At 40.4% G+C, this 27,862-nt stretch overlaps 1 protein-coding gene across 2 annotated transcripts in view; it reads right to left on the reverse strand.

The window, feature by feature from the left end:
• The window catches only part of LOC310965512 (band 4.1-like protein 1), a 91,200-nt gene extending 71,140 nt beyond the window's left edge, over positions 1–20,060 (reverse strand). For both annotated transcript variants that reach the window (XM_083939169.1, XM_083939168.1), the window contains exon 1: positions 19,932–20,060. The gene's annotated coding sequence lies outside the window, so the exon portion shown is untranslated. The remainder of the gene's footprint in view (positions 1–19,931) is intronic.
• Positions 20,061–27,862: the final 7,802 nt, after the last annotated feature.

Consider the following 27,862-nt stretch of genomic DNA (forward strand, 5'->3'; position numbering starts at 1 on the left):
CTCTGCTTCCTGCTCACAACTTCTGCCGAAGTCCTTTCAGGTAAACAAAAAACATCTCTAATAACCTGTCACCCTGTTCAATCAATTTTCCCTCCAAGTCTGGCCAAGATACCCAGGTCACATCAATACGTGAATCATGGAAGGTAAGAGGGTTGACTGAAGTGCAATAATGCAAAGAGAGGGCGTGAAGTGGGAAGACAGGAGGGAGGGGGCTGAAGACTCACAGACAAGAAAGACAAAATGTGGATGAAGTGTTCTCCAGACAAATGAAGTGACTCTTCCTCTTCAAACAGAGTAAGTGCACTTTGGGCGGTCGCTGTTATTTTAGATTTCATTGTTTAATTTTAGGGTTCATCTCATCTCATCTTCTTCATCCGCTTATCCGGGGTCGGGTCGCGGGTGCAGCAGCTTTAGCAGAGGACCCCAAACTTCCCTTTCCCGGGCCACATTAACCAGCTCTAACTGGGGGATCCCGAGGCGTTCCCAGGCCAGTGTGGAGATCTAATCTCTCCACCTGGTCCTGGGTCTTCCCCGAGGCCTCCTCCCAGCTGGACGTGCCTGGAACACCTCCCTAGGGAGGCGCCCAGGGTTCATCCTTACTAGATGATCCTGAACCACCTCAACTGGCTCCTTTCAACGCTAAGTAGCAGCGGCTCTACTCCGAGTTCCTCATGGATGGCTGAACTTCTCCCCCTCTCTCTAAGGGAGACTCCAGCCCCCCTCCTGAGAAAACACATTTCGGCCGCTTGTATCCCGTGACCTCGTTCTTTCGGTCATGACCCAGCTTTCATGACCATAGGTGAGGGTAGGAACGAAGATTGACCGGTAGATCGAGAGCTTTGCCTTCCGGCTCAGCTCTCTTTTAGGGTTGCCTTTTAATATTCAATATTTGTATAGACCTTTTTAATGGAATTCCATTGCTAGGCAACAGCTTTGGTCCTTGGTGACTTCCTGTCAGCTGATGTCATTCACAGGAACAGGAAGTAAACTATGACTGTCTTTGAAAATTTAGAGCTGGATATTGGCACAGATATACCAATTCAGTTTAATTCTAGTCTTACATAACTAGACACAACTCAGACCGAGGTGGTCTGGCTACACTGAACTTATCATTCTTGGATAGGGGAAAAAACTTGTTTCGCTGGCTTGTTTTTATTCCTTTAAACCAATCACAATCATCTTAGGCTAATCAAATGGTCCCCTTGCATAGCAGATAGCAGAAATAATGGAAGGGCCCTGATATACAGCAACTGAAATTAAGGTTATTATCATTAAACTTTAACCATGAGCTGCAATTACACATATATGACACGTCATGAGAATACTATATATTTAAGCTGCAGTAAGCAAAACGCAAAAAACGCCAGAATTTGAAGCAAAGTGAAAAACTATCCCTACAGTGCTAAGTGGTTGAGTGAGGCGATCTCCGAGGAAGATGCCTTATACTCCAGTCACGTTCGGTAACTACCATCTATCTTCGACCGATCTCACTATTATTCATCAGATGTGACGTGACAAAAGCATTTTGTTTAAATATGCAAGTAAAGTGGTGAGATGGGCGAGATTCTCATAAATATTTTTACTATTCGATTTATATTTGACTTTTAAAAAAATGTCCAACACTGCCAAAAAATAAACTGCCTACCCCAGGTTTAACTTAAACTCAATCAGATCGGAGCTGAATCGTATTGAACTGTATCCAATCATTACATCATTACAACAGTATCATTTTTGTATCGTACTTCATCATGTATCAAAATACATACTGAATACTCTGAGAGGGAAAGATACACACCCCTAAAAAAAAAAAAACAGTACCGCATTGAGCCCTTGACATAATTTCACCTACATCAGAATCAGAAAACCTTTAATGTCCCGCAGATGGGGAAATTCTTTTGTCACAGCAACAACAGAATATGACAAAATAAGATTTAAAAAAATAGCAAAAATAGATAAAAAATAGCAAAAAATAAGCAATAACGTTAAATTTAAAAAGGGAAGGAATAGAAATAGACATATATACATATTCGCATGATGTAGTGCAGTTGTTCTTGTTTTGTTTGTTTGTAAAAATGTGATATGGAGTGAATAAATATGATTAAATAAGTCCAAATAGTGCAAAAAGCAGAAGTGACCTTAGTACAGGCATATTGCACAGTGCAGGGTACAGGATGAGCTCAGTAGTCTATTGAAACATTTGGACTTTGACAAGATACAATGCATGTAGATCAGGCAGAAACTGAAAGTTTTTCCAATAATTCATCTGTCTTTCTTGACATGAAAGTTATAATCCGTAAGAATTGAATATGTTGTTTGTCGGCCTCTTTGGCAGGAAGATGTAATTGTAGGCAAGCTTTTTCTTTTAGAGCGCTCCAACTTGTTAGGTTCAAGGTCGCTATGTGTGTTGACTGTTTTCCGTGCTCTTTCGTAAACTTTATTGAAACATATTCACCTCTTTATATATATATATATATATATATATATATATATGTTACCCTCTTAAATCCATACACACACATGTTCCTAGTACACTTCTGCCCTTACTACAAGACTGACTCAGGAGTTGGAAGTTCCTGATTTGCGGTTAAAGTGAACACAGCATAACCGTTAGTGACGATCTGGGCTGAAAGACCAACTGCTGTCAGCAGCGTCACTAACATGGCGGCTTATTCACATCTATGGAGGGGATGTCGCCACAGACACAGATATTGTAATACTTGGTAAAGAGGTGAGAACAGGTGCTTTCCTTAGTGGGTCATGTGATCAATCACCATTGTTTTAACTCACTCTTTGATGGATATGAACTTAATAGAAAATTAAATAGATGAAAACACAACTGATATTCACAGACAGCTGGCTAACTAACATTAGCTATCCAGCAGGCAGGGACAGACTGTCCCTGTTGTTCCTGTCCATTCTCATTGCTTTACTTCTAATAACCAGAGAAGATACTTTATCAACACACACAAGACAAGAAAAAATCCACATTAATTCTGTTTAAATTTATGTTAAATACTTTATTAATTAAATTTGTATTTTTTTACCCAGACATATAAGAACAACCAAATGTCTTTATGTTGAGAGTCACTTTTGCCTTACTGTCCGTCTCTCCACATGCTTTACACAAGAATGGGTCCAATGCTGTAAAAGTGAGTGTGGCAAGATAATGTAGAGTGTCAGGGAGACTCACGCTCTGTCACGATCTGTCAACTTTAGTTTCAGTTGTTACTTTTTTTCAAAACCTGGAGATATATTGTCAGGCAGTATTATAGGTATAAGGCGTTGAAACACATGCATTATGAGGATTTTAGGTCCTGCAAGATTGAATAACATTTTGACAGGGATTGTAGCTCTATAGTCCTTCTGCCATGTGAAAATGCACTCATCTTCTACTTCACATTTAATTATTTGCAGAATTGAAAAGCTTGCACAGTCCATTACTTGCAGTTACTTCAAAAAATTAATTCAAAATCATTATATATTTAATTTGCATGGTTATCAATCCGAAAGCTGTTTTACTTATCCAAAACTGGAAGAAAAACAATTCTGGGGAACCATCATTATTGACAGCACATACTTACAGCCACACAGAAACACATATACAGGAACACACATTGTGACTTTCTGCAAAACGTCTTAAGCAAGACATTCACAGATATAATTATAGAAATTAAATGAACGGCTCATCCTTAATTCTTCACTGAACAATGCTCGAAGGCAAAACAGAACAAATCAGCACTAAAAAAATGCTGCAATTTCCCTTATTCACCAATCATACGAATGACGACAGTTAAAGTCCCCCTCCACCCAAAAACATGTGTTTCTTCTGTTTCTGTCCTCTGACATTGACTATAGTGACTTGTGTCTATTAAAGTTTGTCAGTGTAGAGGTGTTTTCACATTCCTCTTCTGAAGGAGGAGATGCCTATGCACTTCTCCGCAATCTGACATTCAAACGGTTGGTTCATCACTAATCCATAAACCAATCACTGTCAAATATGTGAAACACTATTCAACGGGAAAACAACTTCGACACAACATCAGCATAGAAACCTGTAACCTCCAGCTCAGAGCAGACTGTCAGTACAGAGAGAAAACACACTGCCATCATAGCTGTGAGCCACTAGTTACAAACTAACAAGCTAACAATCAACATAAACTAATAAAAGATGGTAACTACACAGACCGTTCTGATGCGTCTGCTAGTTTACCATTTTAGCGCACAATATGAATATATTTGAAGCCGTTTGCCAAGCAAACGTCCAATCAGCTTTGGTTTCCAGCAAGTTTTAATAGAATTAGAAAGTGTTCCTTCTCTGAACGAAGAGCAAAAAACGGCACTGGAGACTTTTCTCGGAGGAAAAGACGCAAATATCGTTTACCGACATGTTTATTTTCCGAGCTTCGCCTTGACGCTCCGTTAGTATGTCATACACTTCGTTGATCTGATTGGCTGATTTGGTCCGTCTATCACCAACATAGATGGTAATTGACAGATGGTTTATCCAATCAGCAACCAGTAATTTTAACCTCTTTTAAAAATATCTCCAAACGAGAGTTCCCAGATCCATCTGACGGAGTCAAGTTAGTTCAGGACACCCAAACTATAACTTAGTTACAGATCGCTAACGGTAGCTCCTTCGGCGGGCGAAAGGCTCCGTGTCCCTACTGCGGGTCGGCAATCTACTCCAGGGGCTCCGCTGCATGCCAATTCCTGTCTGAAGCCGGCTCAAACATGTAAGCCTATTGCTGATACACTCAAATATGTTGAGTCATCTCAATGGGTGGCTTGCAAGGTTCTCCTTCACTTCGCAACTGGCATCAACCTCGGGTAGAAGCTACTAGAACTTCTAGTCGCGCCAACCCTAATTTCTTTTTTACTTTCTATGTAGAAAAACCATGTTAAACGAAATATTACTCATCGCAGAGCAGTTTTTGAAATACCTACTAAAACGTAGGACTTTAATGTGCGGGAAGCATGTGCTTTCCATCTCCATACAGACATTAAATATTAATATAAACACAACAAACCCAGAATGGATGGGAGTTTTTGAAAAATGGATAATCACACCAATCCATGAAATATGAAAAACATGAAAGTATTCTAAGCATAAATTATGAATGTGGGCATGACAAGCACTGAAAAAGTGATAAGTGATGTACGCAAGTGAGAACAGTCCACAGCCATGCGGCCACAGTGAGATTGCACTGAACCAAGTGAAATGTCACATAGCCCATCCAGATCTGACCAGAGCCAATTGACACTATGTGGCAGCTATAACTACCAGCCAAAGGCTTCAGAAAGCTGTGTGTGGTCCATCAAAGCCACAGAACTGCAAATTGTTCTCCAGTGACCACAGAGAGCAAATATCAAAAATCACAATGACTGTGGACTGAAGAATATCTGATTTCATTAGGAAAAAGATGATTGATTTACATGAATGTTGTGTGGATGGTAAAATCTAACTTGGATTTTTGGGCAGAATATAACAACACAGATTCAATAATGCAGAATCTGTTGATGCTTTCTCAAGAATGGATCTAATAAAGCTCCAAGATCTGTCGGCACCATCAGTCTTACCAATGTCTTGGAGAATTAGGACAGCTAGTTCAACTGACAACAAGTCCATGAAGTCCTTATGTCAGTTGTCCAGTTTGAAAAACAGTTTGGTTTACGTTGTTTCCAGTTAACTTAGATGATACGCTTGATCGATAGAAACGCCAGTGCTATATCACTATGTTTTTTTTTTTCAATTCAAAACCGGTTAACAAGCAGACAGCAGCAAAAGGTGCATGAGCATACCATCCAATTCACAACCATGTCATTTTAGGTAGTTCTTATCACACTGATGTTTGTTCAAGTGATACTTTCCATTTGGTTTTATATTAAGGTATTAATGTTATACACTGAGAGGAAGCAGAGAGCCCTCATCCATCTTCTACTGTATAGGTTTTATTGCCTGGTATCTGAGATGCATAGGCAACACTAGGGTGGGGCTAGATGCTTCAATAGCCCTACCAAGGAATTACCAGTTGTTTGTTACACTAAATCTAATCTGATGTTTCTCCTATTCTCCAATTGATCCAGGTCAATAGTGATAGAGATAGAAATTCCAATACCATCTTTTTCTTCCCAATGCCAAAAATTGATACCTAAACTTGTACATTAGCGGATGCCAAGTACCGTTCCACTACCAGTGCATTCAAAATATTATATTAAAAAAGCCTATTTTAGTCTATACTACTAACCCTGAGAGCATACAGAGAATGAATGCCACATTACTCTCCTTTATTATCAAGTTTGACAGTCTTTCATAGCAGAAAAAGAAAATAAATGAACTATTTTTCTTCAGGGCTAAATCAAGTAGTATTCGATTGGTGCATAGGCTTGCATATTTGCCAGTAGCAGCCTTTTAGGCAGTTTTGTCGGTATCAAAACAACTCTAAATAGCACCCCACCAATGCCTAGAAACCTTCTCTGCTGAGTAAATGTTGCTCATGTCATCTAAGATGGTTTATACAATTACTTTATACAGGCAATGGCTCAAATGACTATGAGTGATGTGAAAGGGGTTACTTCTAGTGGTGTATCCACAGAGCATCATCAATCGACTCTGTAGCTCCTCTCTGCTCAACAGAGTTTCTCAGCATCCTTTAACTCATTCTTTTGTTTGTACAGATGGATCAGCATCATGTCCATCTGGCAGCTTTTGAGTTAAAAATCTCTGATAAGACCACTGCACACTCCCTGCCCAGCACCAAACAGCAGGGCAGACTAACCATCTGAGCAGAGTTGATCACTTAGTTGTTAAAAGGACAGAAAACAAACCAGACACTACAGAAAATTAGAAAATCAGACTACACATGTAGAGAGAGAATTAGAACAGTAGGATATCACCAATGACATGCCAAAGAGGCTCCTCGGGGGCCACACCCTTAACTAACCCCGGTGACAAAAATCTCTGTTGTGAATCTGAAGTGAGCAGCCACAGGCAGTCAGCAGCAGAGAAAAGGACACGGGAGGGTTTGTGGGAGTTAAAGACGAGCACACAATACAAGATAATTGTGGTTGGACTGAATGTTCTATGGTAGTCCTCTTGCTGCGCATTCTCTGGAGTGGTATGTCTATTTCCAGTCAGTCTCATCTGATGATATGATGTGAATATAAATTAGGATTACATAAACATTGATCTTTGAAAAGTGGGACTTCCCGATGAAATACTGAACATTATAAACTAAGAAATGCCTCTACAATAAATGAGATTTGGTCTCCAAAACATGAAATATTGAAATGTGAATTATGAATAGGTTTGTTATTGCATTAGGTGCAAAGTAGCACATAGAAGTGAATGATGAGGGCCCTGGCCTGCCCTACCCTTCCATGTATAGTTGTTGTGTTCATGAGGCTGTTGCTGTGATGAGGGTGTATCGATCCCACTGAAATGTCAAATGTGTCATCAAGACAAGGTTTGAGTTATCTAATTTGCTTTGTTTATTTATCTGTTTGAAAATGCTAATGGCAGCATGCAGACCATCTTGGTAGAGACAGTGTGGAGGCGGATGGGAGAGCAAATGCACGACGTCTACAGATTACTGACTGGCCTTTTGCAAGAATAAACATTGACCCAGTTACAGCTTCAAAAACATTCAATAAACACATGTCACATTTGTCAAGGGTTCTAAAAACATTTTAAACATTTTGATTTCATTGAAAACACACACACAAGTGTGCTGTTCAACCTGTTAACATGTTGTTAAGACATCATTACCTTCATATCATTTGACGGTAAAATTCCCATCCACACCACCGGTGGGATAAGAAATATCTTCGTCCACATGAAACTGCAACATCCCCCTCAAACAATCTCATTCACATGCCATTCTTCTGCCACAACAAATTCCTTATCAAAGTTGTCCCACTAACTAGAGGCCTCATCCATAACCTCCTTGGGCAGGCACGTCAGTGTCAAAATGTTGGGGTATGCAGCAGGAGCAGTCTCCTTAATATATCACACTGACGCCTCTGTTGCTGTGAGTGGTTGAGAAGTTGTATGAGACACACAAAGTGCTGATAAGTTGCTAAATAGCACCAGTATTTTCTCCGTCAGCTCGTCACGCCTAGAGTGCTCCACACGTCTCCATGGATAAAACTTACTGTTTACTGTCCCACAGTGTTACGTTAAACAATGTCGACAAGAAATTGCGGTTTTCCTCGGTTTTCCTGTCCACACATGACTGCTTAAAACCAGACTTTGAAAAAAGTTCATCCTGGACTCCGGTTACAAAAAACACCGGTTTCAGGGGCCCACAACTGCGGTTACGTGTGGATGAAAGGCCAGACCGTGCAGAGAAACACATGGTTTCATAAATACCTGCATTTGCATTCCAATATATTGGAAAGAGATGGCATTCAGCTCGTGGTGCTCAAACTGGCAAAAATACATTTGAAAAACTCAACAGCAATGTCTCTTTCCAGAAATCAAGACCTGGTTGACCTCAAGATCATCTACAGACCTGCTGAGAATATTTTCATGTAGGAACTATCTTGTTTCTACCAAACTACAACCAACTGTAGCCAAATGTATCACCACACAGAAAGAAGCGTACTCATGGACGAAAAGGTTGATGCGTGAGATGTAAACATTAAAGGTGACCTAAACAATCTCTAGAAGCTAGCAACGTCGGACCATAAGGATTTCAGCCCATTGATACTGTTGGGGGATGTAGTTTGGTAGAAAAAAAATAGTTCCTACATGAAACCGTTCACCACCAGTTCTGTGGAATATCTTGAGTAACCGGGACAGGATTTCTGGAAAGACACATGGTTGTTGAATCTTTCAAAATATTTATTTGGCATCATTATATTTGAGAGAAGGGAGACATCCCTATGGATGATAGCCGGCATATATTGTTGATAACCATTAGATTACATTGCAGCCAGGTTTACAGAGCTCAATATTGGACCAATGTTTAAAAAAGGTTATTTCTGTCACTTACATGGGGAAAAAGGGTCCAGGTTCAAAAATACTGATATTTCCCTTTAACCTCCAGTGGTCCAGTGAAACTCCTGTGCTGCCCTTTTTCAATTCAGAGTTTGAAGAGACTAAGATTTCTCTGCCAGAGTTATAGCTGGCTACTTGTGAAAAGACAGTGTAGCTACAGGTACAGCTCAGACAGACCTTGAAAATATTCAGTGAAACTCAAAGACCGCCAGAGGCTAAAATAATAAAAACACTTTATAAGCAAAATAAAAAGCTTGGCTAATGTTGAGCAGCGATGACTCAGGTGTAGAGACAGTCTCAGGTTAATCTCTAAGTGACCATAAGCATTGACTCATCCACCCTTAGACACAGTCCAACTCCATAAACAAACAACAGCTTAGACAGCTTTTGTTAAGTCTGACAGAAGCGGTTAATAGGAAACTGCCAAATTAAATTAAACACTTGAATTAGGTTTGTCTCTGCTGCATCCCAATCCAGCTAAAACATGTTTCACTGTGTAAACCCTTTGTTATTCTATTTTATAGAGAAAACTCACAAATTGTTTATTTTCTTAATGCACAATTAAAGCAAATGTGCGGATATGCTGTAAACAGAACTACCACCTGTTACCAAGAAAAAGCAGAAATATATGTAATCCCAGCAATGATGTGACAGTGCACCATTTCCCTCCCACATTCCCCTGTCTGTTACGCAACATGTGCAAAATTCAAACCACATTACAAGGGAAATGTTTACGGTGAGAGCTTCCCACGCGCTGTTGAGAGAAATAAATAAGGATGAAGACAATAACTTGAAGAATTGTATTGTATTGTTCATGGATTTTATATACCTCATTATAATTTGTTTCCAACAATGGTCTTTGCTCATTCTGTTGTATATTTTAAAGCAAGTACAAGGTCTGAATACAGCACCTGCAAGGATTATGAAAATAATTAACATCCACTATTGTGACTGAATGCAATAAACAGCTGAAAACATATGCACATCCCATCTATATCACTATTAAATTACATGGTTTTCGAATTTTGGGAAATCTTATATGCAGTCGTTTTCTATTTCTGAAATAATAGAGGTTGTAAATATGGCGATGGCACGTATTTGAGAACAGCAATGCATAACATCAAAGTGACACTGTGGGTGTAAAAGCCATCTGTTGATTAATTCCCAGAATGTTAAAGCAGAGTTCAGAAAAAATAATAGTTTCTTACAGTCCTACCTCCCTCCAAATGTTACAGACATTCCCTCTGATAGCAATTTAAAGCTCAGATCCAGTATTGATGCACAGAAACCATATCTGCATTTTCTGAATTTCACCTATGGCACGCAAAGTAGAGTAGCCAAGCCCTTTCCGATAAACTCTCCACGTTTAAACTGTGTATTTTTTTGGACACCGTGTGGACCAGCAGCAAGAGTACAGGCGTCTTTGTGTCTTGTGTCGGTTTTTTGGTATTAAAAGTGACCAATAAAGACAGCATTTTTTATTTACCCATTTTTTTATTTTTATATTATGTTTTGATATCTCAAACCTACACTCTGACACATACCTACATTTTATTTTATATATAATTTGTTTATAATTTTAGTAACCTAGAACTGTGCTAATTAATGACGACTGTTATCTCCAAAAGTAGGGAAATTATTCATAAAAGTTGTCATTAGCACTTTTCGATTTACATTACATTTTACTCTGAAAGTAACTGCCTATTAGTATTTTTTATCAAACTATCTTCTATGTACTTAATCAATTTATTTTATATAATGCTAAACTGTTGCTCAAGTGTGCCTGAAATGAGTCCAGAAACATATAGCAAGCTAGGTAGCTAATCAAGTTAGCTGATTCTTTGTTATAAGGATACTTTCTTTACTGTATATTCTCATACAAGAGCTTCAATTATTTGGTAAAAATCTGCATTGTATGTGTTTCTGAAGGTTAAAAGTGTATTGATACCTAGCAAGAAAGCTAGCTAGCTGTGCTGCTGTTTTAAGGTGACTGTATATTCACACATTATTAAAGCACTATTTAAGTTAGAAGCTGTGTGTTTCTGAACTGCTGATTGAAAATGTAGGCCTATGTTCACAAAATGATCATCACAAAATGATGCTGCTGCTGTCGATGTTGTTTGGGGGACAAAGATGATGATTACATTGTAGTGACAATATTAAAACACCTGTGTGGATTTTCTTTTAGCAGTGCATCTCGATCCTTCTCGAAGCTTGTGTGTCTGTGTGGCTTTCACCTTAAGCAAAGCCAGTCCAGGATCTGTGGGAGTTATTCCCTTTGTCCACACCTGAACTGACCACTGATCGGTTCAAAAGAGGAGCAGAAGCCGATCAGAAGAGACTGAAACAGACCCTCAGCACCCTCAGCAGAGAAAGAGAGAGGCAGTGGGCATACATCCAGTCCCCAGCTTCACTCTACTGTTTGTATAGAGCCATTCATCTCCTTATTAGGATTAGTGCTGGGGCTGAAAGGAAGATACAGGAGCTCTCTGTGTTGGTGTCAGTGTCAGAGGATTTGAAAAGATGCTGAACAAGTAACTCAATGCTATTTGTTTAAGTAAAGACAGGGGCTGGCACAGAGAGATTAAGGCTGAAAAAGCAAGTCAATACCACTTCAGAGCATTTTAGAGTTGTCTTGTAAACTTTTCTGGGCAGAATAAGTCATTTGCCAAAGACTACTACTATGCGGACAGCAGAGTGTGGTTTGCTAAATGGCAGCTGAAAGCCAACACCAAGTATCTGAATCTGTGGACTGGAGTGTTTGGCAGCGCTATGTGCTGTCAGCATACAAGTGTCTGGTGAGATTGCAGCATGAAAACTGCTACCAGAGGGACATCCATCATGACATGAATTATAAAAGAGCCTCTCATTATTGCTGCTTACATAAAAACAAAGGACAAGAAAAATCAATGCATGACAGAAAATCAAGGATCAGTACGTGCGGAGTGAAACATCTTACGCTAGCCAGCAAAAAAAAAAACTGCTCTAAAAACCGTGAAAAAATTATATTGAGAAAAAACCCGCAGACTGTCACAAAGGGAGCTGTTTATGCCAAAACAACGAGTGGTTTCCGTTACTGAGGAGTGTCCTTACAATTCACGAGTGCAGGTGGGGAAGTGAAAGTATTGTGCGAGGTGTGATAACAACACGTGAGTAATCAAAAAACACACACAAAGCAGTTTCGGGCAGGAGTGGACCACCCTAAAATACAACAACATTGCCTTTCCTTGACAAACTACCCCTGCTTACTGAACAGCGTGACTAGGATTTGTAAACTGTACTCTGGCTGTAGTATTGACACAATTCCAACAAGGTCAACTAATGTTGCTGCAGCATTAATCATTTTATGATTTCACAAAGACACTCGCTGCTCTGATAATTAATCAACAGCCTTATTAATGAGGTAAGAGGATGCTTATTGGCACAATGAAGAACAAGGCAGTAAAGAGGAACAACAGCATACAGCTCATACAAGCATGAAGAATATATGTACTAGGATACAGTACAGTATATATGGCATGTGTAGTAGTATATAATGACATAAACTAAAATTGAATACCAAGCAATGTTGTCAGATGATAAAAAAACAACAATATCAAAAGGGGTTTTGTTTGGCAGTCAACTTTGATAACAAACAGTAATTTAGCCATTTGCTGTTTTCAGCTTTTCACGTGAGGATTTGCTACTTTCCTCTTTTTTTATCTTTGAGTTTTGGATTGTTGGTCAAGCAAAATAATAATTTAAGCTATTACCATGGGCTCTTGGATCTTATTATGGGCATTATTCAATGGTTTATGAAGTTTTATGCAAGTACATTAAATGGTTAAATGGATAATCTGCAAACTAATCCATGATGATGAGAATAATTAATGGCAGCTAGAATAGTTTTTCAGTCTTAATAAGTAAATGAATGAAAGCCTAGACCAAGGGTGTCACAATGATCCAGTAAAGGGCCTCTGTGGCTGCAGGTTTTCATTCCAACCAGTCAAAAACACACCTGGTCCAACAAATCAACTGTGTGAAGACAGTTCAGGTGATGGAGTAAGTCGAGTCAGGTGTGTTTTTGATTGGTTGGAATGAAAACCTGCAGCCACACGGCCCTTTACTGGATCAGTGTGACACCCCTGGCCTAGACTGTCTGTAAGATACAATATAATATATCCAATAGTTTAAAACATAATGGTGTTTTTGATAATAGTCTACAGTTTTTAAACAGGCAATTACCTACTACTTAAGTATTTAAAAACATTTAGCACCTGATTGCAGCAATTTGCATCAAAAGTGGGTCTTCTTGAGATATACCTCGGTCAAATCTGAACACAAACACGATGCACACATTTTCAGATTCAGTGTGACTTGCACTTCTCAGGGTTAACATATTATCGCTTTCCACCACAAATAAATGTCCTTAACGCTGTTGACATAGCCAAGTATGAAATAGTGTGCATGACTCATACCATTATGACATAAGACAACAATACACAGGAAATATTTTCACACGTGATCAAGTTTTTTTTTAATGTTGATGAGGATTTGATGTAAGAATGTGTGTGTACAAAACTTGTATGCTTTTGCCACATAGTCCAGACAGCCTGTGTGTGTACAGTACAGTACAGTTGATACTAGGCTGCAAACACACCAACAAGATGGATGGTGCAACACATCGACTGCATAAACCACACAGAAAACACACAAAATCATGCCTCATGTGGCTCCACAGATTATTACTGAGAAGTGCAAACACACACACACACACACACACACACACACACACACACACACACACACACACACACATGCACACTCAAGTGTGAGTGTACAGAGTGTGGAGTAATGACTGCGGATGTGCCTGGATCTGCCTTCCAACCTGTCTGACCAGTTTAGAAGCCACACGACAGGCCCAAAGGGACTGGGAGTAGTCTGTGTGTACTCCTCCTCAGACCACTGCAACAAAACAAGCGAACACGACCTCGACAAACACGTTTGTCGTCACACAGAAATAGTGGGTGCTATCCAACACATAGAAAGCCACAGTCCACAGGCAGACTACACCCACCTGCTTCACTTGGCACTTGATGCACAATCATCTTTCAGTGTAATTACCAGCAAAATATAATGTAGAGGTCAGAGTGTACCCAACTTCCTCAGTGGAGCGGCATATCTCATTAACCACACAGTACAGCAGCCCTTTTTAATAACAGTATAGTTTACTTGGGACCATCTTCCTCAGGAGTCAAAGCCTGCTTTCCTATACCTGCAACTTCATCATGTTGTCAAAATTAATCTGTGCAAATTTTTCAAAGCAGCCGCACTAGGCATGGTATTTTTGTGATTTTTTTTTTTACCTTTTTGTGACTCTAATCCTTCCTAATCCTCTTTTAGGTCTTGTTTTATATATTTATTAATAGTTTGCCCTAAGATCGACATTAGTGCAGACTATTTTTCCTCATTTCAACAGCTTTCTACAGTGCACAAGACTCAGTCAGACGCTCTATTCATCAGGGAAATGGACGGATCAACATGGAATTAGCCTTCCTCCACAACTGTTGAATGCAAAGGCTCTGCTGTAATTAATGATTGCCAAGTGTTAAGTTGCCAAAAGAAAAACAATGGCTGCTGGCTTGGATTGTTGGACAAGGCCAAAATAGCAGGAGAAAAGTATTTCCATGGCAGACCACAATGAAGGAAGAATGAACAGCCCTAAAAGAAGTGGCAACTGTTTTTTTTCCTCCAGTCAACTTTGCCTGAAATATACATTCTGCGTTACTGTGGGAGGCAAAAATGAGCAGCATTATGGGTATCGTTGAACCAGATCAAAGCCAGACAACAACATGATGAGTCTAATCATTTCGAGGCACAGGATTTGTTCAAAGAAGGCGGCAGTTGAGAGGGAGCGAGGGAGATGAGCGTAGGTATGCAAAGGAAGGGGGAAAAAAATGGAGAACCTGCTGACTCACTGTAATCATCAGGCTGAGGCAAGCTGAGCTGCCGCTGCTGCTCAGGGTAAAGCTCCCTGCCTCCCCTTCAGAAGGACAAACTGATGCTTTCATCAACTGTGAAAGGCCATATGACTGAAGGTGGGAAACAGAATAGTGAAATAAAACTGCCTTATGACATGAAATAGCTTATCCCTCTCTCTTCTTACATCCGACTGCAGACAGAATGATGCAATCTGAGGAAGGCAATATTTCGCCCAAAGCTGTGTGAGTAAAAACCAAACCAAAAAAAAGGCCTAAGCAGACAGCAACAGGATTATAACTGGCTTGGGAAGAGACCCTCGATAGGAGGAATAGGGGATTGAACGAAACTGTTGCTGGAAATCCCAAACACACTGTTAAAGACCACGCAGTGAAACAATATGATGCTCAACTCTGCACCGTAACAAGATTTTGACAGGACTGCAGAGGATGCAGCATCCTGATGAGACTTAATTCAATTCCACGGCCACTCTGATTGCTCTTGTTGAATTTATCCGTGGTAATGTTGTGTCTATCCTCTTTTGATGATTCCAACCAAAGCTGATAAAATAGCATGTAAAAAAAGAGATTCAGTCTAAGATTACGTACATTAGGTAAATAAAGACAAAGCTACAGTGCACTGTCCAACTGTAGTACTGCAATTATGGTTTTATAAGCTGACGATCAATAACACAAGTGCTGTATCGCTACTTGATACCACTATATCAAGTATCAAGTATTAGTTGCATAGTGTGTAAACAATGTTTGACTTGTATATAGACAATTTTACATCTAACTCAAATGGAAATGGAAGGAGTCCCTGTCAGTCTGTCCTTCAATTTTATTGACAAGCGTTCACCTGAACGACTTTACACTTGGCAGAGTGTTGCTGCGGACCGAAGAAAGTGCAGCATCCAGCGCGAGCTCTTGAGGTGTACAGGACATATTTATTTGTGGTGTGTTATGTGAGGGGAAATGGGACCCCTATTAACTGTTATACTGAGAAATGTCAGGCTGGCTCTGTGTCACTCGCTACAATACATTATAGAACAGATGGAAGAAAGAAAGACCAAAGATGTTACATTGAAGTAAACTCAAATTACATTTCAGTAACGTTCTGAATGAAATACGCTGGTCCGATATAGCCCGCTGTAAGAGTCCAAGCAATTGACCTGTTTTGAACAGGCACATTCTCAACGAGCACTGCACTGGTTTTAATTAAAAGGCTTGAGGCGTCTATTAATCAAGCTCAAGCCCCCACTACAGCAACTTCCAGGTTGATCCAAGACGGAAATGCCAAAAATTGCAGTTCGCTCAGTGGCCACAGCATGATTAAACCTGTTTAAGGCCTGGTACAAAAAAACATTCTTGTCTGTATGTTTAGGTCATTTCTCTGTGACAACACTGAGGGGGGTGTATTTTGTGTACCAGGCTAGTTTTTATTTTATTGAAGGTTAAAGTTCATGAATAGTTAGGGGTGCGACCCTCTGCTGGCCCTCACTTCTCCTCTGAGGTATACGTCAGCCAGATGGACGTATCTCCCTCCCCCCTACATCACATACATGTCCTTTTATTGGTAAGAAGAAATGAGGCGGAGTCGAAGTCTGACAAGATGACAACTCCCTTAGACGAGAACGATTGGAACAAGTTGAGAGAAACGGACCTCAACGGAAAGGCTACGTCCATTTTTTATACAGTCTATGATCACAACACTGTTTACAGAGACAACTAGCTTACCATGACAGGGGCCTGAAACACAGAGAGACAAAGTGAACGCCTCGAAAAAAGTGGCTCAGAAGTGGGCCAAGACAACTGAGGAAGAGTTACGATGCCATTTTAATATAATGGTGATTAATGTAGCAGAGTGAAACAGCTGTCTAGCAGCCAAGAAACATGGAGGCTCGTTGTCTGAGATTTGCGTAGCTGGTCTATTAGATGCGGGAGGTATCACCTGGTTTTGTTTTTTTGACCAATGGTATTTTAAAACTTACTGATCGATTTTGTTTGTTTAATGGGTTCCTGAAGAGGACTGTTTGTGCTTTGAGAAGAAAGACTCATTTTGTTTTGGTCGTTGGAACGATGGGTTTGTAAATGGACTTTGGGTTGAGAGAAAATTAGTTTTTTGCTAAACAAGATTTGGTCTTCAAAAAGTCTTTTTCCAAAAATTATTCTTAAAAAAAGGAGGGTTGTCTTATAATTAGGGACGTCTTATATTCAGGACAATACAGTATGTCTTCAAAATGTGCAGATGTTCAGCTTTAGTCTTCCCTATCACGTCTAGTGCGCATGTATTTTTACATGTGAGTCGCTTATATCTGGGTACGCAATTTGAATGCTGTGGAATGTGTGTGCTCTGCAATGTTTGTTTAATATTATTTTTGCTTGTGTAATGGTCTGTCTCCAAAGAACCAGTGACAAATACTGCTCAACGTGCAACGAGTGTAAAGCCAGCATATTTTCACATCTAATTAATCGCTTAAACAGGGCAATTAAGCGAGTCTTAGTTCAGTGAAAGAAAGAAACTTGGATTCAGCTGTACGGTTAGGTGTCAGAATATTTCCTTTCTTGATATTTTGTGTGTTTATTTTGTGTATTTATTAGACTAAAATAGCTAAGACAACTTGTGCAACGTAGTGAAATCGCCTCTTGAACACATTTTCCAGCTGAAACACCTCAACGGACACATCAATCTCCATTTGTTGACAAATCTTTAACACATCGCCCACCCTGATATAGAGAGGCAATAACAGAATACAAACACAATAAATGGTTATTGCCATACATCTAAATAGTTTGAAGACGGGGGCTGACACATGGACAACCCAAAGGATGATAACTTGAGGGACTTAGGTGAAGAGGTAAGGGTTAGTAGTGATGATACGGTTAGGGTTAAGAACAAGGGAATGCATGATGTTAAAGTACCTCACAAGTAAAGAAGTTCAAACACGTGTCTCACGTGTCTCACGTGTCATGTGATTGGTCGCTGGTTTTCAGCAGGCCGGAAGAGACGTGACCACACTCACCAGGCTACAAAAACATGGCGAGTAAAAGAACATGCAGCTGGGCCAACAGCAATGACAAACGCAGGACACACACACAGCTGCTGCATGCCTTGGCATCATCATTGGTAACATCAGGGTGACCCCACACAATTCTGCAGCATTCCATTCATGTACCAAGAGCTACAGTAAAATAAACTATGACTCAGGTAAGAGGGCCACCTAATATTCCTCCTCTGTGCTACTGTTTCATACAGACAAGCCACTAACTGCTCCCTTTTTCAACGGAGATGTCAATAAGAAATGGTTGAGTTAACTTGCAAGTGTGAGGAATGATTGCCTCCAATGAGACACAGAGGAGAGGAGGGCTGCTTCAGCCTCACTGGATGCCTCATACATGCTTATTTGAATTGCAAATGTTGGTAGGCAGTATGCTGTGCTGTGAAATCCAGCAGCACCCTCGGGCATCTGAACACACACACACAAGCACTGACATGTACATACTTGTAGCGAGACTTTGTGCACACAACAGTAGAAATAAATAGGCATGCAGAATTGAATTCACTTCGATCTGAATTCTGTATAATCATAGCACTGATGAGCAAACAGTGGAGAAACTGGTTCTGAGATGAGGTAATGTCTCCCAGTTAATGGGGAGCAGAAGCATCAGGTGATACTCAGGTGGAGTCTGGCTGGCAGGGTGACTAGGTAGGGCTGACACAGCAGGCAGACACAGGAGTGTGTCCAATGTTAACGACATGGATGCTGTGTGACAGCAGGACTGACAGCTGAGGCTGACACTGTGTGCGGCCTGGAGGAAGAGCGTGATAAAGTAGTCCACCTGTACGATATCACTGCAGAGCCACACTTGGTCTCACTTGCATAAATGCCAAACCAATACAATTTGATCATGAGAATCAATATTTTATAGAGCTCTAGTTAATTGCAAATAGACCCAAAGATCCACAAACTGTAAATGATTCAATACACAATGCAAAGACAAATCTGGGGAAGCTGGCCGGAGGTGCACAACCGCAGAGTCCTAGTGGAGCATCCCAGAGACGAAGCCAACCCGAGCATTGCTGAAACATTCCTCTTCAATACTGTACGTAATTCCTCAAAAGCGGTGAAAGCCAGGGGGGCAAAGGTGAGGCCATTTCCATAAATTAACTTGCCTGTGCTTGCAAGCAAACACAGGCAGAGCTGCTTCACCTCTGCAGTTTAAAGTCTCCACAACTCTCAGCTACAGTCTGTATTTTACGGCCAATTACACATCAGAGACAAATCATAAAACTGGGTAATAAAAAACAAACGAATTTGAGTTTTTTAAAACTCAATATCAAACGCTCTGTGCTAGCAAACCACATGTGTGGATGAGAGGGTGTGACAATGACAACTTCTCAATTTGTGTGAGGCATCTGTCAATGTGGCTGTTGCGTAATTACTGATGGGTGTGTTGGAGAATACACTGACTAAGCCAACAGCAGATCCAGTTTGCCCTGACAAACTGAGACACAAACTGAAACTAACAACTTTAAAAGAAAAATCCCAAATGAAATGCAGGCCTTTGTGCTGTATGTGAGAGCATCATGTAGCCAAGTGGCAGCGGCGGGGGGGTGCACTGGAGAGGTCTAACTGCCTGGTTGCAGCCTTGCTGTCAACAATGACTGGACCAGTGAGCACAAAACGACGCAACAACTTGCTCCTGCCTCATTCCCAGAATATTATTCATCCCTCGGTGGAGGACGGCGAGCAAGCGGGTAAAGTCCATGCGCGTCATTAAATGAACAGCTGCATTTTCACTGCAGCACCTAAAAGCACGAAGAGAAAAGCGTCGTAATAATTGACGAATTACGCGGAAAAGGGTCTTGGACTGGTTAAAACCCGACATTTAACAAACCGTTTGACACAACCATTCTGGGCTTGTAGCGACATGGGCAAACAGCACGGCAAAATATGAATGTTTCAACATACCCTCCTGTCAGACAGACATCCAGGGGAGGACCATGGATGGTGCGCACCGGGGGAGGTCAATCCAGCTCCTTTCGCCGCTTCGTGTTTATTCCCCGGTTTCAGGGAAAGGGAGTGTATCGGTGTTTTGCCGGTGAAAAGCCTAATGAGAGAAGAAGGAGGGGAGAGAAAGAGGGAGGGACGCTGTCAGATGCAGTGAGGGAGCAGGAGGGAGGGAGGAAGACGCACACACACACGCACACAGCCCGTGTGTTCAGTGTGTAAAACAACGCTTGTGTCATTCCTGCAAAAATATCCCTCTCTGTCAACAAGTACTCAAGTCTTAACAAACATGCGGAAAATGCCAACGAGGTGACATAACCACACATTGTTTTTTTCCACGGCTGCTGCAATATACTTGGAACATGAATGAGGGAACAATGTGAGAGCTACACACCTTTAAATCATTTTTTCTGTTAATGAGCAAGAGGGCATGTTTCATTTTAAATGGATTCCCTCGCTTGCTCTTAATTAAATATTTAAAGCTCTGGCACTACATCAGAGGAGTTTCTCTTATTTCTCGGTGTGTCGTCAGGATGACACAATCCCTTTGATTTCATCACTTGGTCCATTGCTAACAACACAGCCAATTAACACCCTCACCTTTACATACAAGAGATGATGGAATTTATTAGAACAAAGGGCAGGGCGCCCTGAGTCACCCACTGCTGCAAAGAAAATACTATAATAGGAAGTCGCCTGTGAAAAGCAGTGGGCTAATACAAATAATCAGTCCCCCACTGTGTCAGGTAAATTAACAGGGTTTTTTTTGAAGGGCAGACTGAGTAACATAATTAATCACTGGTGAGTGGTTACTGTTGCTGATTTGATTTGATTAATCACTGTCAGTTTCTTACAAAGACAGACCTGTAATTATATATGTTCAAAAACCAGTGGGTCCAGAGTAATGTAGCAGAACCACAGGTATAGTCTTTTTTTATTTCACACAGGTGTGTTATGATAGGATCACTGTTTCACATATGCAGAATCTTGAGGCCCTTGGGTCTCGGTGTCAGTACTTACTTTAGCCCTCATTACTGTGGTGTATATACGTAGACTTGTGATAGTTATTAGTATAACACTTTTATATCAACATCGGAAAACATCCACTACTTGGATGTGAAAAACTCTAACCTGGGAACCAGACGAACCTGCTCATGTTTCATTTGTTCTGGAGAAAGCCAGGCTATCTCCACTCAGTTCTACATAGTATTCAAGTGTCTTTGAACTTATTGTTTTGGTAAATGGTAAATGCATTTGTGGGTGGTAGTAGCTTAGTCCATAAGTCTTATGGACTAAGGTATCTCCATAGGTTACTGGGCTGGGAACCGGAGGGTTGCTAGTTCGAGTCCCTGTGTGAAACATGAATGGAGTGTGGACTGGTGGCTGGAGAGGTGCCAGTTCATCTCCTGGGCACTGCTGAGGTGCTGTTGAGCAAGTCACCGAACCCCCAACTGCTCGGGTCACTGGCAGCACCCTCGCTCTAACATCTCTCCATTGGTTGCACGTATATAGATCCTGTGTGTGTGTGTGTGTGTGTAATGAATAATAATAGAGTGAAAATTGTATTTCCCCATTCGCAGGACTAATAAAGGCATTCGTCTTCTTCTTATAAAGCGCCTTTCTAGTCTTTTGACTACTTAAGGCGCTTTCACACTGTGAAAACAGACATTCACACTGATGGCAGTGGACATCTACAGACCATCTAATCTGACCATTCACACCACATTTACACACCCATGTGCAGCACGAGGAGCAGTTTGGGGTTCAGTGTCTTGCTCAAGGACACTTCGACATGTGGACCGGGGGGAGGTGGGAATCGGACCGCCACAACTTTACTATTTGTCAGTGTTTCAAGCAGCAGCAGGCATTTGTTTTCACTTGAAAAGATAAGCTCACATGTATGCTACCTGCCCAGCGCCAGGCAGCAGTAAGTGCCTAGCTGGTAAATATAGTGCAACAATTACTATTAAGACCCAGATAATTATAGAGGCCCAACAGCTTATTTGTGCCTCAAGGCCCCCATTCCAGTCATGTTTCTATATCGTTATAACCTCTGATCTATAGATGGGTAACAAATTAAAGGAAAATCCAGTACAGTTGATGGGTATTAACCCATTGATCTGGGCTTTGAAGCTCTTCTTAACACACATAAGATTGTTTACGGTGTGGATGGGAAAATACATTATTAGATTATTAAATTAGTTGATTATCATTATTAACTACTTCAAAACCAGTCCGTATAATGTCTGTTATATCAAAGCATTTCTATGTCTGCAGGTAGATGTGTAAAGAGATGATGGCCAGGCCTTTGAGAAAAGTGAGACATGCAAACACATGGGCATTCAATAAAGGCTCAGAGAACAGTATTTCATGGACAAGCAGACATCACAAATGGATGTAAGTTGATGCTGCGTGCCAGTCCTCTAGTCAAAATTTAATTACCCAAACTGGCTGACTAAGCACAGAAACATGATGCAGCGTTGCTGGTCTTGGCTCAGCCAGCAACTCAAACTGCATCATGGATGCTGGTCGACATGTTTTCCTTTTAAATCATTTACACTGAGCTCTAAACCATCTACATGGATTATACGTATTATATTATACATTACATTATCTGACTGTATGTTGGACAATTTCAAATCTCATGCTTGTATTTAAAGTCTGCAGTGCATAAGTACTGGAGTCTTTACAGGACTCAACATAAAGTTTAAAGTCAGGCATCAACTTTTGGTCACTGAAACTGAAAATATGGTTGCCAATTTAGTCACATTGTATTTTGAATAGTTAAGATACTTTTCAGTCAAATGTCAGCTAAATAATTAAAATTGACATATAAAACACTAAAACAGATATCTCTGAAACAGATGCATGTGTGTGAGTAAACACACCAATTAGGGGTGTCCCCGACTAAAAATGTTCATGCCTATAGTCGACTAATCGTTGATTAATTGATTTATTTTTTGCTCATGAAAAACCGTCTGATGGTGGCGAGCCTTAGACATGATGCATACATTGGCGGTGCACGTAAGTCAAGTGCTGTGCAGTCACGCCTGTCAGGTAGAGGTTTACTGAGAGATGTGATTTCTGATTTCTGATAGAGCATCTTATTAAAGTATTTGTTGTTGTAACATAAATGTGTTTTGTTTGTATCTTTCTTTGAAAATAGCTGAGGGTATATTTAGAACTGTAGTTTCACTTTCACAGCGCTGTGTCAGGCTGTGTTGAACCGAACGTCTATAATGAAAAACAATAAATGGGAAAATATTCAAATTAAATGATGCTGATGATTAAACAGAAGCAGACTGTTGTATTTCTGGCGCCCAGATAGATTTAAAGCCCAGCCAGAGAGGGGGAGGGGGTTATTCCCGCACACTGAGGAGATAATTTAAAAGCACATGAGTTATTTTCACAACAGTATTTATTAATAGGCTTATATTTAAACCCAAATAGGCTATTTATCATGGTTTATTGGGAGGGACCAAGCATCTAGAGGTAAAATCAGACATTCAGCACCCCCAGAGTCAGAATGGGAATAATCCATTGTTTCATAATCACATTTTGCTTTTTGCAACAATTCGACTGTGAAATTGGCAGTCGAACCAGGCTCCTTGGAGCGAATCGTCGAAAAGTCGACTATTCGGGGTCGACCCTAACACCAATTCACATGCAGCATTGTCACCTGCAGTTGTCTGGTTCTGTTTGTGACTGTAACAGCAATATTTAAATATCACAATTGCAACAAAAACTTTACAATATATAGTGATGCCACTGATGACCAATTGCTCTAATTGGTTGCCTAACCTGGCAATTGTCACGCCTTGTTTTGAATAACACCATAGCTCTCTCTGAAAATGTTTTCATTGACTTCTAGTTGTCTAATTTCTCACCCTCTCACCTGTTTTAACTTCTCACTGTTACAGGTGCACACAGCACACTTCTGACCACACCAAGGTACACCTGTGTAATGAGTGAAACAGGCCTGCGATGGCAGTGAAATACTGCTTTTGCTGGCTCCAGGCAAACACCCACTTGGCAGGACAGTGGGAATACAGCAAACAACAAAAATAGCTGAAACCACAAAAATCACATCTTTAATCCATCTCTCTCAGCACAGCTCCAAGGCAGCTTGAGCCTGCGCTCCCCAAAATTAGAGCTGATAGATAATCTAAGGGAGATACAGACAGGCTTTTATAATTCCTGCTTTTAGCTGCAGGTTGCTAATCAAACACAGAAGCTGATTCTGATGGATTTCTGGGATATGCTTCTCCAGATGATGTTTTTAAATAGGACAGAACATCATAATTATTTCATTCCCTTCTTCTCTCTTCTCACCTGCACTGACTCCAATACTAGCAAACGGAGTATAAGGCAGGACAACACAAATATAAACCCCACCACAGGACTAACACAAAGAGACAGATGCTCACATTCAAATGATGGGCACTGTGGACTCGCTTCTGTCTTACCTAAAAGAGGGGCTTTTACTTGAAACTTGAAGTTGAACTTAAAATTAACTTTAAAGGGCCAGCAATGTAAAAGAGTATTAAAAAGAGCTTTAGCTGACCAAGTGGATCATTTCAATTAATATTGTAGTCCTATTTCCTAGAACTCAGTGTTTTAGGGCGCACTCCCACTGTTCATCCGTACCGTGCCCCGTGCTTTAGGGTACTTGTCCCCCCCCTCCCTCTCCCCCCACGGCCCAGGCCTGTTTGTACTCACACCACCTGGGCCTCGGTGAATGCTTCTTGCTGCCTATACGTCATTACGCCGTCACACGCATTGATTGACGTCATCGCCATGTGTCGCTTTGTTTACAAATCTTTCCATAGACCTCAGAGTTTTTATGCGTCTTGTTGACTGTTTTTGAATATTTTCAACGACCAAGCGCATGGTCCGTCTTTCTTTTTTCTATGTCTGAACAGGCGCACATAAAATGACTTCAGAACCGTCGTAGCCCTCGTGCTCGTGCTTGTACACGTGCGCATGCTCTTGCTCGTACATGTGTAAACGTGCTTTACAAAAGCCCACCTCTCCTAAACGGGCCGCGTACCGCTTGCACTCACACTGGTCAAACGAACTAGACTTTACCCATGAAACGTGCTTTGGCACGGTACGGATGGACAGTGTGAGTGCGCCCTTAAAATAGAAACGGTTGCCATATCTTACAAAACCTAATTAGTAATGTATGCTTTAGCTGTTTGAGTTTGAGATAATTTTTTATTTGAGAAGAATTATTTACCCGTTTGTAGCATTGTTAGCTGTGATCTTGAAAGTGAGAAATACAGCACAGCAAAGCACTGTGGGATTTTTAATGTCACACAATTCATTTGAAAGTAATAAAAACATTTAAAAAACGTTTCTCAGTTCTATAAATGTACAATAGCCTATTACTCTGTTTAAATTAAACTGGCATTACGTTTGGGACTTGCCAGTCAAAGGCATAGCTAGTTAGCAGGCTAGGTAATTAGCATGAGCAACCTTGTAAAATAAGGCTTAAAAGCTAAAGAAGTTTACTTACTGTGTTTGTGTTCTGTGTTTATCTTTAGTAGCAGTCTCTTAGTTGATTGGTTCTGAATAGCTCTGACTTTGTTGTTGATCTACTTAACAGGAGTTAACTGTTGTTTTAAATTCCATAATGTCTTTTTTATGTATTCAATTTTGAGCACTTTAATACCAAATACCTGGGCTTTGTGTATCAGCCAAAGACTGTAAATAATCATGGACTGCAGGACGTGGTGATGTTCAAATGAAGCTTTATGAACCATTTTCGTTATTAGATGGAGCTCTCTGATCAACAAAGGGTTGAAAACACACTGAATCACCATTCATTGAGCCCTTTTCTTTAAACCATGAGCTCCATCTATTGGGCTCAACAAATGCAACCAATGGTTCATAAAGCTTCATTTGGACATCACTGGCTGGACGGCTCCCCAAAAGTGAAGCCAAAACATCTGGATCGCCCCCTAGTGAATGTTTGCAGTAAAGGTATTTGTCACCTGCAGAAGTCACCATGGAAAGGAGCATTGGACATATGCTGAAATCTGCCAAATGACGTAAAACCCATCATCCAGCATCATCATTTGGCAGCATGATGACACGAAACGACACCAGAACAAAATGCCCACATTGCCATGACAAAGACTTGGATGTGACCTGGAAGTATCTCTTTAAACCTCACTTTCACTGTAAAAACGCTGTAAAAACAAAATGTAACCAATAAATTCATACTGACTTCATAAAGCTTCATTTGGACATCACTGGCTGGACGGCTCCCCAAAAGTGAAGCCAAAACATCTGGATCGCCCCCTAGTGAATGTTTGCAGTAAAGGTATTTGTCACCGGCAGAAGTCACCATGGAAAGGAGCATTGGACATATGCTGAAATCTGCCAAATGACGTAAAACCCATCATCCAGCATCATCATTTGGCAGCATGATGACACGAAACAAATTTCATTAAATAGATCCAGCTATTCAAGTCAATATTGGCCTGATATTCTAATATTAATATTAGTATTTGTATTTGTATTGGTATTTGTATTGGTCTTAGTATTGATATTGGTATTGGTATTTGTATTGGTGTTGGTATTAGTATTGGTATTGGCATTGGTATTTGTATTGGTTTTGTTATTTGTATTGGTATTGGTATTGGTATGGGTATTTGTATTGGTCTTAGTATTGATATTGGTATTGGTATTTGTATTGGTGTTGGTATTTGTATTGGTCTTAGTATTGATATTGGTATTGGTATTTGTATTGGTGTTGGTATTAGTATTGGTATTGGCATTGGTATTTGTATTGGTTTTGTTATTTGTATTTGCATTGGTATTAGCATTGGTATTTGTATTGGTACTGGTATCGGTATTGGTATTTGTGTTGGTATTGGTATTGGCATTGGTATTTGTATTGGTATTGGTATTTGTATTGGTATTTGTATTGGTCTTAGTATTGATATTGGTATTGGTATTGGTATTTGTATCAGTATTAGTATTAGTATTAGTATTGGTATTATATTGGTATTGGTATTGGTATTTGCATTAGTATTAGTATTGGTATTGGTAATGGTTTTGGTATTTGCATTGGTATTAGTATTGGTATTTGTATTGGTATTTGTGTTGGTGCATCCCAGTTCCAGTTGGGCCTGAAGGCAGCCTGGGAACTAAATGTAGCTACTCTCTTCTTAATCTTTCCTGTCCTGTTTTTGTATGGTGTTATTTGAATCCAAACATGAAGTAAAATAAATGTTGCTATGTCATGAAGTGACCATTTTTCCTTCTCCCTGAAGGCAAATTATATGTACTTCTTATCAGGTGTCCACAAAGGCCTGGAATCAAATCCTTCCTGCTGGGCACCTACTGAGCCACCATGCCTTCCTAGAATAGCATCATCTGTACACTGTATTAACTCCACTTCAATTCAGCAGAGTACCCATAAAAGTGCTGTGTAAAATATCAAATTGCTTCTATTATTCTGGCTGCTACCATTTAGCCCTCAGTCCATCTGTTTATGTAAAACATTCACATCTCATACAAATGTTCCACCCTATGTGACAAAGTCTTGCGTGAAATGATAAAGTGGGCCCGTCCAAGTGATTTACAGTGTTTTTGAAAAGACCCAGAGGAGAGCTGACGCATCCTGTCTCTTCCCTGTCTGATCCCTCCTGCTATCTGTTGGCCAGGACGTGGCTATTTCCTTCTCTTCATTTGTTCCACCACCACATGACCTTTTGGAGGTGGGGTGGAAGGTGCTGTGGATGAAATGCAAACTTAAAAGGTCAAATTTCAAGTGCAGTCTCTGACAGATGAAAATGAAAGAAAAGCAAACAAGGCATTAAGTGTTGACAAATTGTTTGTATTTGTCAAGGATTATTTGCCGGATGCTTTAAAGTATAATT

Source organism: Echiichthys vipera, assembly GCF_963691815.1.
Source record: "Echiichthys vipera genome assembly, chromosome: X".
Classification (NCBI taxonomy): domain Eukaryota; kingdom Metazoa; phylum Chordata; class Actinopteri; order Perciformes; family Trachinidae; genus Echiichthys; species Echiichthys vipera.